This window comes from Acomys minous (genome assembly GCF_964271855.1).
Source record: "Acomys minous genome assembly, chromosome: 13".
NCBI classification, from domain to species: domain Eukaryota; kingdom Metazoa; phylum Chordata; class Mammalia; order Rodentia; family Muridae; genus Acomys; species Acomys minous.
The window spans coordinates 109,696,094-109,711,444 of record NC_140495.1 but is presented as its reverse complement, the minus strand read 5'-3'; the positions used below and the strand labels follow the sequence as shown (position 1 = coordinate 109,711,444).

At 54.2% G+C, this 15,351-nt stretch overlaps 1 pseudogene across 1 annotated transcript; it reads right to left on the bottom strand.

The window, feature by feature from the left end:
- Positions 1-12,252: 12,252 nt before the first annotated feature.
- LOC311581834 (coiled-coil domain-containing protein 150-like) lies at positions 12,253-14,796 on the bottom strand (annotated as a pseudogene). The gene is made up of 3 exons: positions 14,645-14,796; positions 14,557-14,588; positions 12,253-13,569 (listed from the first exon to the last, which is right to left on the bottom strand). The product of its transcript is annotated as a coiled-coil domain-containing protein 150-like (transcript).
- Positions 14,797-15,351: the final 555 nt, after the last annotated feature.

The following is a 15,351-nucleotide window of genomic DNA, read 5'->3' as shown; positions in this document are numbered from 1 at the left end:
TGTAGCAGCTCCATCTCGCTGCTGTGCTGGGCCTCCACGGCCAGCATCCTGGCCTGCCCCTAGCTACTTTCGTTCCCTTCTCTGTTCATGTAGAGACCTTTCCTTCTTGAGCCGCGCCATCTCTGAATCCCTCTGCCCGAGCTCTACCTGGACTTCCTCCAGAGCCCCCTGCCTCTCACTGGGAGGAGCAGCTGGCACCTTCTCCAGCATGATTGTAACTTTGCAGTTGTCTTCTTTAGCCTCTGCTCATTGTGGCTGAAAGTTTCCCAGCTTCTTGCTCGCTCTGTCTGTCCTCCAGAGCCTCCAGGTCCCCTCTCGACTTCTGGCTCTCTCAGGGCAGCATGCCGACACGTCACTGCTTGGGCCAGCTCTTCCTCATTTTCCCCAAGAACAGACTTCATCTGAGCATGCTTGACCTCTAAAGCCTTATTGAGTGTGTGCAGACGGTCGTTCCGCAGCCTGGTTTCAGTACAAGAGTGTGGCTGGTCTTCTAGCTGGTTAACTTTTATCTGGAGCTTCTCCTTTTCATGGGCTCTGCTCCTTGTGAAGAGAAATTGTACAAGAGTCGGGGTGACAGGCTGTTGGGGCCAGGCGTGCTGTGGAATTCTCATGTGCTAGGACAGGTACTATGGGGATCAGCAACTAGTCAGTGTCCACATCAAAATGCCACCCGAGAGAAAGTCCAGAAGTCAAATTCAGATGAAGACGTGAGAGGTGAAGGAGGAAATACAGAAGAAACCTCTCCAGTTGTTCTGGAAACTGAAAGTGGCCATGGAGAAAAATCAGACCTCAAATGTGCTAGCTACATCTCTGAGGGGCAAATCGGATTCTCAAGGAGAGCTGACCCCTGTCAGAAGTGTGGTGAAAACCAGGCCCCAGCTGAGGCCCTGGGGGGAGACGGGGCAGAAAGCAAACCTGCTCCAGAGTGCAGCCTGAGGTCAGGGAGGACTGCATCAGGGGCCATCAACGTGAAGCCTGCTGGTCCCTACAACCACTTGGGCTTGGCCGCCTGGACATGGCCCCCTGCACAGGCAGGGTGAGGCAAGAGGCCTCTTGTTTCCCTAACTGTCTTGGTTTGGATCTTAAATGTCCCTCAATGTCACATGTGTCGGAGGTTTTGTCCCACAAACCCAATTTTCAGAGGTGGGGCCACTGGTTGCCGAGAACTGGTCCCATGGCAGTCTGGTTATCTGGTGGGCTCTGGGAAGGGCTTGCTGTATAAACCCAAGTCCCCATAGCTTCTTGGCTTCCACAAAACATTGTGCTCCCCTTGGCGTCCTGATTTGGATCACCACAGGCCTGTGGGGGCGGGGCCAAGCTGAAGCCTCTGAAGCTTGAGCCAAAATAAGTCTTTGCTCCTTTCACCTGTCCTCCCAGGATACACCGCGTCAGCAAAGCTGGAACCATCCTCGAGTGATGGCTTGCCGGAGGAGACAGGACACAGAAGTGGCTGCCCTCGGGCAGTTGGGGGGATGGGGGGTGGGGGTGTGCCTGGAAATGAAGTATCACTCCAGGGTGGAGGCCAGGCTAGACCAGAGGAGATAACAGGCAGCTCAGGACAAAAGGAAGGGCCATTCCTAAACTCAAAAGGCCATGACCCCTGGTGAGAGAGCCCCCTCTTATTGCGTGGGGCTAAACTTTGATCCTAATCAGGCTTGGGGGGCTTAATTTGTTAAGCTGTAGGTCAAAGTTATGCCATTTTCTCTGCCTAGCCACTGTGCTGGTTAAATGCTGGGACCCTGCCTGCCCTAGCAGCTGCCCTGAGGATCAGGAGACACCGCTTTCTGGCTTTAAGAAGCAGTCTGGCCACCCTATAGTTCCTGGTCTTTAGTTTGCCAGAGATATTTGTACCGAGCAACAGGTGCAAACTGCTGGTACCAGCATGTGGCCAGGCCCCTGTCATGCCTGGTCCTGAAGAGTTTCTGTCCTACATAATGGTGTAAGATTGGCCAGACAGGGCTCTGCCTTCAAGGGGTCAGGTGGGCCTAACTGCCCTCCGTGCTCTCTCAACCCTAAGGTCCTAGATGACCCTTGAAGGTGTGACCAAGGGAGTCCCTCGCTGGGGGTGGGGAGACTCCTGAGCAGGAGCCAGGCAGGCACAGGCATCTTCAAGGATAGAGAGGCTTGAGGGAGCATCCCGACTCACAGAAAAGACAAAGCCTAGGAAGATTGTGTGGGGCTCCTGGCCCAGCAGGGTGTTCTAGTCCTCAGTGGAGGTAGAAGGAAGTCTTGTCAGGGCCTCGAGTGGTGAGTCAGGCCCAGCAGCCTGTTCTCCTGCTATGTGGAGAGAGTTGGTTGAGGCCAGGTACAGGTCTCCAGGAGCCTCCGTCCCGCCCCCCCCCCCCCATATCTTTCTGCCATTCTTAGCATGTCACCTCATGCTCACAGTGTCCTAATGTGTCTCTAGGCACCTTGCAGAGGAAAGGGACAGGTGCCTGGTAGAAAGGCCTCTTGTAGACCTAGAACCTTCTGCTCCCACAGCCAGAACTGACCAGGCCCGTTCCATGTGCAGACACAGAAGGTGGTCGCCACAGGAGCAGAAAGCAGACCCGACCTCACAGCACTTCCCTCCTGTGTAGGCTGTGTAGGCCCTTCATGCTGAGGCCTGGGTCTGTTCTCTATGCCTTTCTGAGGTACAACAAGGTAACGAGTAGCTGTTCCGGCAGCACCGGAGGGGCGGGAGGGGGGAGGTTGGCCGTCAGAAGGGCGGGCTAGTGTCTACCTTCACTGAGGCCATGTTTATTAGGAATTAGGGCGCAGGACTTCATAGATGTTGGGGAGGACACAGAGGAGGAGATTGCAGTGAGGAGTGGCAGGTGGAAGGCTTCGGGTGGGGGAGCCCAAGCAGTCTGAGTCTAGACCAAAAGAACCCACTAGATCAAACCAGAGAAGAGTCAGGGTGGCAGCGGATGGACAGAGGAGTGCTGCAGAGTGAGGGGTGAGAGGGAAGCGGAGACTGCGGAGGAAGTGGGCCAAAGCAGGCCGCACAGCAGCCTCTTGAGTGGGCTTCAGCGAGGCTGCGACACCGCATAGGTAGAAAGCAAAGGAGCAGGGAGAAAAGTCCTGACCAAGGCAGGAGGGAGGATTATGCCCCAGTCACCGCCACCAGCCTCTAGGGGGACAGAGCCAATAGCATATGTGTATTATAAAGCTGGGGAGCCCAGCAATGCCCGACTCATGATGGAGGGAGAGAGAACCCAGAAGCTTCTTAGTCCAAGAAGCCGGATGCCTCAGTCATGTCTCCAGCGCCGAGGCCTGGAGCTCCCTGCTTCCAAAGGAAGCTAAGCTGGAGGCTGAGCCTGTGGGCGGGTCCTTGATGGCCGCAGGATGAGCACTCACACAGAGCTATGTGTGTACTCAGGCTGTTTCCTTTTCTTTCAACTTTTTTTTTTCCATCCGGACTGCTGTCCCTTGGACAGTGCCGCTCACACTCAGGATGGGTCTTTCCACTCGGCCACTCGTTTGTGAAAATGCCTCCACAGGCACACGCGAGGCATGCTTGCTGTGCCCTTTCCAGGCGTCGATCACTTCAAGTCAGGTTGACAAAACCAAGACCAGCCAGCACGGAAGTCTAGGGCTGAGCTCAGAAAAGGGTGCAGCTGGGGAGCCCTGGGCGGAAGAGGCCACCCCGCTGCTGCAGAGAGAGAGGGTCTGTCTACCGTGAAGAGCCGGCCACCTCCCTGGGACCGGGCAAGGGAAAGAGAAGTCTCTGCTTTCCTTTGGGCCGCTTTCCAGCCCCTGGAGGGAGCTTTCTCCCCGCCCTGCTCCCCCTGCTGTGCCCCTTCACCCCTGTGCCTTGTACTCCAGCCCTGGCAGTGGCAAGGCCCTGTGGGCAGTTTCCAGATACGAGCTTTCCAGGGTTGCTAGGGGAGGCAGGTTCAATTTCTTTCAAAGACCTCACAAATCACTGCAGTCTCCATTAGGGACAGCGTTGCTGACTGCTCCCACCTTCACAAGCAGCCCACTCTGGCAGAGGCAAACAGTTACCACACGAGATAGGGAGGCCTGGGGCAAGCCCACTTGGCTTCTTTAAGATGCTACTGTAGCCTTGGTGCCCAAAACAGGGTCTCCCAGGCAGTGTTGGGAGTGTGGGGATCAGACAGAGCCTTAGAAATTTAGTCTTGCCGCTGTCCCAGACGCCAGGAGGAAGAGGCCACCTCTAAGCTGCTGGTTCAGGGTAGCTGCTGCACGGGGCCTGTCCACAGTGGGCAATTGCCGGCCAGGTTTCCCTTCTCGTAAACTAATCCAAGTGCTTTCATTCTGGCGCGTGTGTGGTAGGGCTATGGAAGGAAGGAGGCTTCCAGTGGGCCCCATGAATGGCTCGGTTACCTCTAGCCTACAGCAGGTAATGCCTTCTGGAACTGGGAGCAGCCAGGAGGCCAGAGCAGAGCCCTGTGGGGAACTGGACAGACACAGAAGGCCTGAGGGCCCAGGGGAACTGGACAGACACGGAAGGCCTGAGGGCCCAGGGGAACTGGACAGACACGGAAGGCCTGAGGCCCAGCCAGGCAGCACCCGTTTTAGTTTCCTCACCTGTAAAATCAGGATGACCAGTCGTTTGGTGACCCGGTCACTCATGGAATATGTACCTTGTGAAGTAGGGTTGCATACCTGTGGCCTCGGGAACACCCCCACTGCCCCCCCCCACTGCCCCCCGGCCCCCTGCTGAGCAAGAACTGAGAAGCCATGTTCCTGTAGCAGCTGTCCAGCTGAGAAGGCAGGGGACAAAACTAATGCACAGCTAATTAATATGACATCCAAGAGCTTGGGCGTGGCACAGGAAAAAGGCATAAATGTGACATGGTCGCGGGGGGGGGGGGGGGGGATGAGGGGGTGGAGGCAGCTGCTGCTTTGCAGCATGAGCAGGCCTCCTCCAAGCTGGACTGGACCAGGAGGAAGAGGGGCAACCCTGTGAGTGTGAGAGAAGCAGTCTGGCCGAGGGGATAGCAAGCCTCAGCCAAGCTGCCTGGTTATTGAGGGGTGTATTAAAGGCAGGGAAGATGGTGAAATTAGACTTCTAGCCAGCCTCTGGTTCAGCCAGACCCTTAGAGGGCTCAGTCTCCCAAGCAGAAGGCAGAGACTCGGGGTACGTGTTGCTGGTGAGGGGATGTGGCAAGGGTAGAGCCGGGCCTGGGAGATGATCTCTTCTCTGTGGAATAGTAGGATTCTGAGGATAGCGTCTCCCCAGGGACTTACTATGGGCTGCTAGGGTCCCTGCTGAATTTCACGGCAGTAGCTAGCAGCTCAGGGACAGGACTATCAAGGCGTCTCTTGGGGGGTGGGGGTGGGGCTGAAAGGTGGCCCTGACTATTGATTGGGTAGATGTCCGGATGTGGCCAAGAGTGTGGAGGAGGAGGAGGCAGGCCTAGCAGCCCAAGGCCGGGATGAGGAGAAGCCTGGGAGCCTGATCCAGAGAGAGAGGAGACCCCAGGAGAGCTGGCCGAGGTGACGTTTGCCAGGTCTGTCCTGGTGGTGGCCAGAAGAAATTAACCACGTGCCTCACTACCCTCCAGCTCCCTAAGCCCCGGACGCGCGTGCTGCACCCTCGTGGGCACCGACACCTTGTTTAATGTCCATTAGGTATCCCAAAAGGAACCTGGGAGACAGGAAATGTTTGTGTTTGCTTGAACAGACATGAAATGAGATATATTCACTGTAGCTTCTTAGCTGCAACTACGAGTTCCCACAAGACACTTGTGCTGCTGGGGAAGAGAATGATGGGAAGGATAAGCAGCATTTATTTAGTGCCTACTGTGTACACTGGTGGGTACTGACGTTCTGTTCCCTGCCCATTATTTCTGCGCCATTGAGTGGACCTGTTCAAGGAGGATGAGCCACCATGGAAAATACAGTTTGTTCAGAAACAACATTGACACTAGCTGGGTACAGAAGTGGATGAGTGTGTGACTCTGGTGTCCCCTGCTGCTCCAGCTGAGCCAAAGCAGGGGCACAGCCCAGTATGGCATCTGTAGGGAGGAGAAAGGACAGCAGGACCATGGGTGCCTGAGGACACAGTCACCCACAATCCAAGTGTCCTCCCCTGAGATCACTATCCTGGTGCACTGAGGCCCGGGTGATAGCCTGGAAGGTGGAGAGGGCCCTGGGAAGTCTGGAACATTCCCAGGGGTGTGGCTGTTCCTGGCTTTAAGAGCTGGAATGCCCCCCCCTTTCTGAGCTTATTTAGCTCCCCAACTTTCTAGGCCCTCCCTGCCCCCGTTTGCCTTCTGTGGCACTTCCCACATGAGCTCTACTGGGGGGTTCCTGAACCCTGAGCAGGCCACCTGAATAGGTAGGTAACAGCGCAGTGGGTGACTGTCATCCCCACGGCTGGCAGCCAAGGCCTGGGTCAGACTCCCATCGGCCCAGCCTCTCATCTCTGCTAGAAAACCGGCGCCATTTTGTGTTGGGGCTGTAGCATTGTAACCTAAGGCCTGGCACAGTCTGCTTGGGAAACAAAGGGGTTTATTTTGGCTCATGAATCTGGAAGTTGAAGTTCAAGATTGGGCAGCCTCTTTGGCTTGGGCCTTTCTGAAGGGCAGCACAGTTTAGGCGAGCCTCTTGTTACGGTGAGTGGTTGATTTCTCCAGCCAGAAAGCAGAGTCCTACCAGACCTGGCTCTCCCTTTGGGGTGTACCACCAGTCCTATGTGGCTACTCGCATAAGCCCAACTCTTAAAATGTCTGACTAACATTCTCCCCAGTCTTGCCATCCTAAGCTCCTAGCCTTTAACACTTGGACTTTTGGGGACACTGTCTATACTTAAGACCAAGGCAGCGTTCCCCTCCCCCCATGGGACCTTTGGAGCACTAAAAATGGATGGAGAAGCTTTCAGACGCCAAGCCTGCTGCATACTAAGTGCTCAATAGAAAGTGAGCAGTGCCTGGAGGGCTCAGTGTGTAGGGGGCAGAGGTAACCTTTCACCTGTCACTCCAGCCTGGGCTACCTGCCCAGCTCCAAGCTCCTGCTGCAACCCCGATTCCAACCTTTCTGCAAACACCCCCAGCCTTGGGAGTCACCCATGCCTCCCTCCCCCCAACACTGAGCCTCACTCTGTGGATCTAACATGTCTTACTGCTCCGTTCCTCTTTTTCTCCACTGAGGCTACACGACTCTCTGTGCCTGCTCCCATCTGCTCCCTAACCACCCGAGAACACTCCCATGGGTACAGCCGTCTGTCACTCCTTCTTGGTGTCCTTAGTCACGTACACCTGTGTGGTTGGACGAAGAGCCCAGCTTCTCGTGGTGGGAGCCGGGGGCGCCTGTCCTGGTGGTCAGGAACAGATTCTGTGGGTGCTCTGCCCACCCCAGTTCTGGGGTCCTAAGACTATAGCCTCCTGGTTTCAATATCTCCTGAAGGAGAAGGCCAGGCCAGCACAGTCTGCTGGGTGCCCAGAACCAAACCTATTGTCTACCCGTAGGGTAGGGCTCACCCCACCCTGCCCCCACCGCCACCCTTAGGCCAGCATGAAGAAGCCTCAGGTTGGTCCCTCTGGCTCCCACAGAGACGGTCTTACTGGTGCTGCTGGAGTTTTTCACGCTTCCCTGGCCAAGGCCCGCCAGGGTGCCCTGCTAATTCACGTCGTCTTCTTGGAACCAGTGCTGGCCCTGGAAGCAAAAGAAGCTGCTCTGAGCCGAAGGCAGCGCCTGTCAGATAAGAGGAGACCATAGCCATGCCTACAGGGCATTGGTCCTTCTTGGCTGTGCTGCCAGCCGGGCGCCTACTCCTACCTAGACTGTGGCGAGTGGCTGACCTTCAGGTTCATCCACCTTGTCCTCCCCAGCTGGAGGCAGGCCGTGATGTGGGCCATCTTGTACCAGGAGGAGGAAGTTGCATAGTGAGAACTGTGAAGGGACCAGGGGTCAGCGACACCCTCAAGACCAGCCCTGGACTTCCTCATGCTCATGGGAAGACAGCACTTCTATCTTCCTCCTCCTTTTAATGTCACTTTTGTTCTTGTGTTTTGTTTTCCTGTGAGGTTGGGGAGGTTACAAGACAAAATTGACACAGAGATAAGACCCTTGTTAACCACCCCCCGCCCCCCTGCGCCTCTGCTCACCATGCTGATGTTCTATGGGGGAAGCCTGTGGAAGCCGAAGGCACTAGCGGCCATTTAGAAAGGGCAAGGGGCCGAGGGTCCAGGCGATGGACTCAGAGGGTGAGGGCAGTAAGAGTGGGGAGGTGGGAGTGGGAGGGGATGGGCAGGGCAGAGACGGTAGCAGAAGCCATGGGTCAGCAGCGTGAGGGCAGGGAAGAGTTGCCTGCTGAGCCCTCCCGGCTGCCCTCCTGTCCTAGCCTGGCTTCCTCAGAGCACTCACTGCCTGCTCAGTGAGTTCACTGAACAAATAATCAGCCAACAAGGGAAACTTTGTCCTAGGACAAAAACGAAGCAAAATGGGGCTTCTCCCCCATACTCACTCAATAAACTTCATATAATATAATATTGGTTGCCTCGCATCCTATCAGCTTATTTCTTATTTTTTAAATCATAACGGGGGCGGGGCTCAGAACTCGGAGAACACTGACTAACTTGAAAAATATTTCTACCCTCATCATACAAATGACTTGCTGCCAGCCTCACGCCATGCTCCTCCCCTGCTGGACCCAGCACCTGTGCAGCCCCTGGCAAGGGGGTGTGAGACCCAAACAGGAAAATGTACCTTGCGGGTTAGGTTAAGGTTTCTGTTTATAGTTAAATAAGTTCCTGTTTCTTACATCTGATATAAACCGCAAAACATGATTTTCAACCTACAGTAAACTTCCGAGCCTGTTTGCGTGATGCAATCCCCACCCTTGCTCCTTTCCTTTTGTCGGATCTAGCAATGTAGATAGACCAGGGGTTCTGAACCCTGCACACACCTTCTTACTCCCATAAAAGGGGCCTCAGGAGGCCAGTGAGGGCTCTTTCAAATCCCAACTCAGGGTGAGACAGCCAGCTGGCCAGTCTTGGGTACCCCCCAAAATATGACGTGTTTCAGCTGGACAGTTGTGGATTGGGTGTTTCCTCCTTGGTTTTCAGGTTTAACAAGAGCTCTTGTTCACTCTGTGAAGAGTGAACCAGTCTTTTGTTTGCACTGTACTGGTGCAAATGTTTGCCTCCCACAACTATGACCTCAGTTTCCACTTAATGCCCACATATGCCGGTGGCCCCAGTTGTTACCTGGAACTCTGGGGCCCACCCCCACCTCCACCCCCACCCCCGCTTTCTATCTTTTCAGAACCTAGTGCCCCCTGAAGTGCATCCCGGAGCCGCTGAGGAGAAACTGGGATGACGGCCTGCTGAGGAAGTGCCCAGGGCCAGAGGGTGTTCCCCAGCCCACCTCTACCCTCCAGGCTCCCGGGTTGAGGCTCTCTGCCTTTTGTGCCACTTGGCTGTGCACCCCACAACTGTCTCCTCTCAGGTTCTCATTGAGGAGGCCCTACGATGATGCCTGTCTGTCAGGCCTGTCCCCAGAGGAGGCCTCCTCAGCTGCTCCTGCCAGAAGGAGGCTGCTGTGGTCCTGCGGTCAGCTCCCTGATCTTTACCACAATAGCTGTTTTGAAGAAAGGACTATCTCCCTCACCACCACCCCCCCTCAGCTGCCGGGCCCCTGCCTGGGTCTGCCTCTGCCTGCTGGGGGGAGAGGGCCAGGCTCACCATCTGTGGGCGGCCTGGGGTTCTAAGTCTTTATGGCCTCCAGGTAGGACATAGATACCAGGCCCCAAGCTCTGGGCACCATGGGCCAGCCCGGCAGGGGAGCAGCTTAATGACCTTGTGAGCAGTAATTACACCCCAGGGCCCACTCTTAATAACCAGTACCCTGCCCTGCCCCCCCACCCCCCCCTCCAGTCAGTGTGCTTTAATTGAAAATGAGTAGGCGACACAAGTTGCTGTGAAGGTGGCTGGCAAGCCTTTAACGTGATATTAATTGTAGTCATTAGTAGTCACTTTGTGTTGGAGTCATCTATAAATAGGGGGTCCATTAGTTTAGCAAAAGAGCATGATTTAAAATGCAAATAAAAGCCCAATTAGTCAGCTAAGTCACTCATCTTTCTGAGCAAATTCCCATGTTCTGTAGACCAGCAGCCATTTGATGGTGCTGGTCAGTTCAAGGCCTCTGAGCGCCCCACTGCAGTAGCCCAATTACAACACTGTCCCTTTAAATAGGCTTGTCTTGGGCGGGTCTGGTTGGGAACATTCCTACAGACTCTTAATTTATTGGCACAGCTAGTGGTCACACTCCCAAGAAACTCCTCCCTCTGGTTTCTGATTGGTTTTCCCCCACAGTAGCCCGAAGTCTTCTTAAAGGAACAGTAGCACAGTGCACTCTTGGACTCTGGGAGAAGAATGGGTGGGCCTCTCTCCTTAAATGCAGCTCTTGACAGTCCGGACAGAATGACCCACCATTGTCGTGTGCCCAAACAGATGTTGTGTGCCCCAGCATCTCTCATACTAGAGGGCACACATTTAAAGTGGACACAACATTCCTCACAGCCTCGTGGCACACGTGTAAGGGGAAAGTGATTGCAAACAGAAGGTGGCTTAGCTGCAAGGGGAGACAGTTAGATCCCCAGTGCTTTTGTTGGGGAGTGCGGGGGGAACACACAGGTGTGAGGGGTAGCGGGCAGGGTGTGTGTGTGTGTGTGTGTGTGCACGTGTGTGCTGAGATGCTACCACCTGCCAGGTGAGGCAGACTGCCAGAGATCTGGTGCTCTGGGCATGGCTACAAGCCCTCCCCTGTGCTGCTGCTGTCTGCCCCTGACTCCTCAAAGGCCATCACTTCAGTGAGTGCCCCATTGTCCAACTTGCTCTAGATGAAATTTGCATTTTTCTCAGAGCTTAAGCCATGAGAGGCAGCAGCCATTTCTGTGCATAGTAAGAAGGGAAGCTGGCCACTCACTCACTCACTCACTCACTCACTCACTCACTCACTCACCCTCATCCAAGAAACGAGGGCAGCCCAGCGTGTGCCGCTGTCCACCACCACCCTCTCTTCCTGTGACTTGGTGCTTGTAACAGGTGTTCAGGCTTGCTATTCTGGATGTCCTATTTGACAAAATAAAACATTGGCAACCCTATGTTGGTCCCAAGAATATCTTTTGGTGATGTTTGCCAGGGAACGAAATCCAAGTGTCTGGAGCTGCTAAGCTAACGTGGCTGCATCAGGGACGTGCGGTTGAGTGAGTCATAGCTGGATAGCCGTGTGCCCTGCGGATGGGTGTGTGAGTTGTGTGTGTGCAGTGGAGACCGGTGAAATGAGGACACTTCTCATCAGAGACATAGCTCAGGAGGAGAACTGACTTGTGCAGAGAGCTACGCGGGGTCCCAGGGGCCATGCCATCCAACTTGCTGGTCTTGTCTTAGCATTGAGGAAACTGAGGCTCGGCCAGTGAGCAGACAGTCCAGGCTCTAGCCAGCACCCACCAGCAGCCTGTCTCCCCAGCCCCTGCAGAAAGATGGGGAGCCGCAGACAGAGAAGAGCTGAACCTGGTTCACCTCCCGGAAACGAAAGAATGATGTCAGCCAGTCAGGCCATATGCAAAAAGTGATGCGCGCACGCGCATGTGTGTGTGTGTGTGTGTGTGTGTGTGTGTGTGTGTGTGTGCGTGGTGTGTCCTCTGAGAAGCTAGACTGTCTTCCAAGCAACTTCAAGTTTTATTTATGGAACAGAGAGATAGTCTCTATAGAAATAAGTCCCAAAGGAGAAGGAATTTAATGGACCATCTCACTGGTGACGTGTGGCTTATTGGCACAGACAGCGTTTTGATTGTGTTTTTCTTGGCTTGCACTTCCTTCCAAAGTGTAAGGCCTTGTTTTGTTCTTAATAATGTTTGGCACTGTACAACTTAGTCCAGATGACATGTTAGGAGTGTCAGGCTGTGACACACGTGAGTCAACGTTAAGTCAATGTTAAGGGTAGTTCTTCCTCCCTGGGTCAGAATGGGTCTTCTTGGGCACAAGCCCAAGGTCCTGTTTAGTTTCCCACTGATGGAGAAGAGACTGGCGGGATGCAACACCTCGCCTCACGCCTTGATTCTCTTCCAGTCACTTGTCTTCCCTGGGATGCCTCTGCAACTGCTTTTTGTGTTTTGTGTTTTGTTTGTTTGTTTTTCTGTTTTTGGTTTTGGTTTTGTTTTGTTTTTGTCAGCTCAGCTTGAGGCCATCAGCCCTGCATTTAAAGCGGCGGTGAGCTTCTTCCAGGTTTGCAGTTAGGTTGCACCGGTTCTTCTTCGAGTTCCTGCCCGGCCCCTAGTCCCGGCTCCTGCTGCTTATCTCAGGTTGAGGGTTCCTGCTGGCTCTCAGGCAGCTGCGCCATCTCCTTCTGCAGGTATTCATCTCCGACACAAAGCTCTGCACACTCCGTGACTGTTCATCGTTCTTTTTCTGAGACGGATCCTGAGTTATTTCTACTCGTCTTTAGTTCTGCTTCTGTTTGCCCCACACTCTGGCCTGACAGGCGCCTTTAGTTTCTCCTTGCTACTGTTCACTACTTTTCCCAGCTCTGTAAAGTTTCTGCCGCTGCTCTGGGGTTGTCCGGGACATTTCCACGGATCTGAAGTTGGCCTCATAAAGAACTTTCTTTAGCTCAGAGACTTCCCTCCGCACTGCTTTCTTGGCAGTCTTTCTCGCCGACTGAAACTGCTTTCTCTGCTTTCTCGGAGCTTCAGTGCGCTCCGCGTGCAATTCTGCTTCTTCTTTGGATTCGTCAGTAGTTCGCTCTTCTCAGGCTCCCAGCCTCTGGCGCTCAAGCTCAGGCCTTCCAGTTTTTCTTGGATGCAATCTACCTTAGACTACAGATGGCCTTTTGTCTGGAGCGCTTGACCCAGGCTCATGGCTAATTTCCTGTTGTCTTCTCTAGTTCTATCTAGAGACTTCTGTAGCAGCTCCATCTCGCTGCTGTGCTGGGCCTCCACGGCCAGCATCCTGGCCTGCCCCTAGCTACTTTCGTTCCCTTCTCTGTTCATGTAGAGACCTTTCCTTCTTGAGCCGCGCCATCTCTGAATCCCTCTGCCCGAGCTCTACCTGGACTTCCTCCAGAGCCCCCTGCCTCTCACTGGGAGGAGCAGCTGGCACCTTCTCCAGCATGATTGTAACTTTGCAGTTGTCTTCTTTAGCCTCTGCTCATTGTGGCTGAAAGTTTCCCAGCTTCTTGCTCGCTCTGTCTGTCCTCCAGAGCCTCCAGGTCCCCTCTCGACTTCTGGCTCTCTCAGGGCAGCATGCCGACACGTCACTGCTTGGGCCAGCTCTTCCTCATTTTCCCCAAGAACAGACTTCATCTGAGCATGCTTGACCTCTAAAGCCTTATTGAGTGTGTGCAGACGGTCGTTCCGCAGCCTGGTTTCAGTACAAGAGTGTGGCTGGTCTTCTAGCTGGTTAACTTTTATCTGGAGCTTCTCCTTTTCATAGGCGAGTTTATTTTTACTTTCAGTAATTTTTTTTTCCCAAGGCTTTTTCTGCTTTTTGCTGAGCAAACACCAACCACACAACAAGCCGCTCCTGTGTTGTAAGGGTAAGCCGGAGCCACGGTGGAGGTGTCCGAGATGAGACCCCCCACCCCCCCAACTGTGACGATAGACCACAAAAAGTAACTCTTAAGTCAGGCAGAGGTGTAGCTCAGTGGTAGAGCACTTGTCAAACCTGAGCGAGGCCCTGGTTCAATCCTCAGTGCTGACTAAATGGAGGCAGGAAGGCAGCGGAACTGATGCAACGGAGACAGGCATAAGAGCTGAACTAGAAACCCTGAAGAAAATAAAGGGAAGTTGCCATGTTGTCTGCTGCTGTTCAGATCTGGAAGGTTCCTCAAAGGTCACTGTGTTAAAAGCTTGGTCCCCAGTTCGCCTCTAGTCCTGGAGGCGTGAAGATATGACCCTAAAAGGAGCCGTTGGGGTGCTCCCTCCAGGGCAGTGTGAGGCTCACTTCCGGGCCATGAGGGAATGGTTTCTCACCACCACGTGCCTCCACCATGAGGAGCTGTCCGCCCCAACAGAAGTCTAAAAGCAAAGCCTCTATAGGTGTAAAAACATCCGGGACATTCTTATGTTCTTGGGCTGGCCTTGAACACCTATCCTCCTGCCTGCCCCTCCCAAGTGCAGGGATTACACCACATCCGACTTTAAAACCTTTTATAAGTTGTTTGTACCAGGCACTTGTTTGTGGCGGGACGCTGACTGGCGGCCTCTGAGCTGGTGATGGAGTCTCAGTTGTGACAGCACATTGGCACGAGCAATAGGCAAAAGAAGACAAAGGCGACTTCATGGGAATTAAGAACACTCCAGCTTCAAAGACTCAGGAACGCGAAGACAGTGCGCAGAAGAGGTGACACCGTCTGAATTGCACATCTAATCTTGGGCTGTCTGATACAAAAGACTCTGACTCAGAAAAGACAAAAGACAAATGATATGAGCGGAAAACTTCCCAGCATCCAAATGGCCAGACAGTAAGAATATGAGCAGGTGTGGACCGTCATTAGCCCCCCGGGGGATGAAATCAAAGCCTCAAGGAGCCGCCGCCACACACCGGGATGGTGTGATTCCGAAACTCAAGAAGGATTGGAGAAGCAGAAGGTTCTGAGCCCCACTCCATGTGACACCTGAAGATGTGACACGGCTTCTGGGAGAGGAGAGGTCTGGATGCGTCAGGATGGCCACAGGCCGGAGCAGGCCCACCCGTGGTGGACGGCCACAAGAACCAAAAGCAGAGTCACCACAGCTTCCTTATGACCCTGGGTGTAACGGCATGGAGGTGAGTCCCCCGGTGTGCGATGGATGGACGGAGTGTGGCCTTCGGCCCAGGGAGTGCGCAGTGTGGGATCGCGCATCCGCACCCCTCTGGGGCAGATGCCCAGGAGTGAGCTGGTCATCAAACACTGTGCTTATTTTTCAAATGACCACACAACTGGGCAAGATGACTCATACCTATACGCCCAGCACTTGGGAAAGGAAGGCAGAAGAATCCCAAGTTCAAGGTCAGCCTGGGCTACTACGTAAGACCCTCTTCAAACAAACAAAAACCCAACCACACAGTTTCCTGAAGGCTCTCCCATTTTACATTCTGGGGCAAAGTGGTGTTTAACCTGATACCTCACAGGTAAGGAGCCAGCCAGGCAATGAACAGGAAGAAGTCTGGAATGCACTGGAAACAGGAGTGAACTCGTGCCTGAGGTCTGGCAAAGGAGAGAGCATGGTTGCTGGGGAATTCCTGAGGAAAGGCCAAGATCGGTAAGACCATTGCTGAGGCACTGCAAGGACCTGACACGTGGGCCTCATGGTAACATGGCCAGAGGGTCCGCACTGTGCTTCAGTGAGGGTGGGGGTGAGGGTGGGGGTCGAGGTGGGGTGAATGTGAGGGACGAGGATTTCATGGGACATAACCA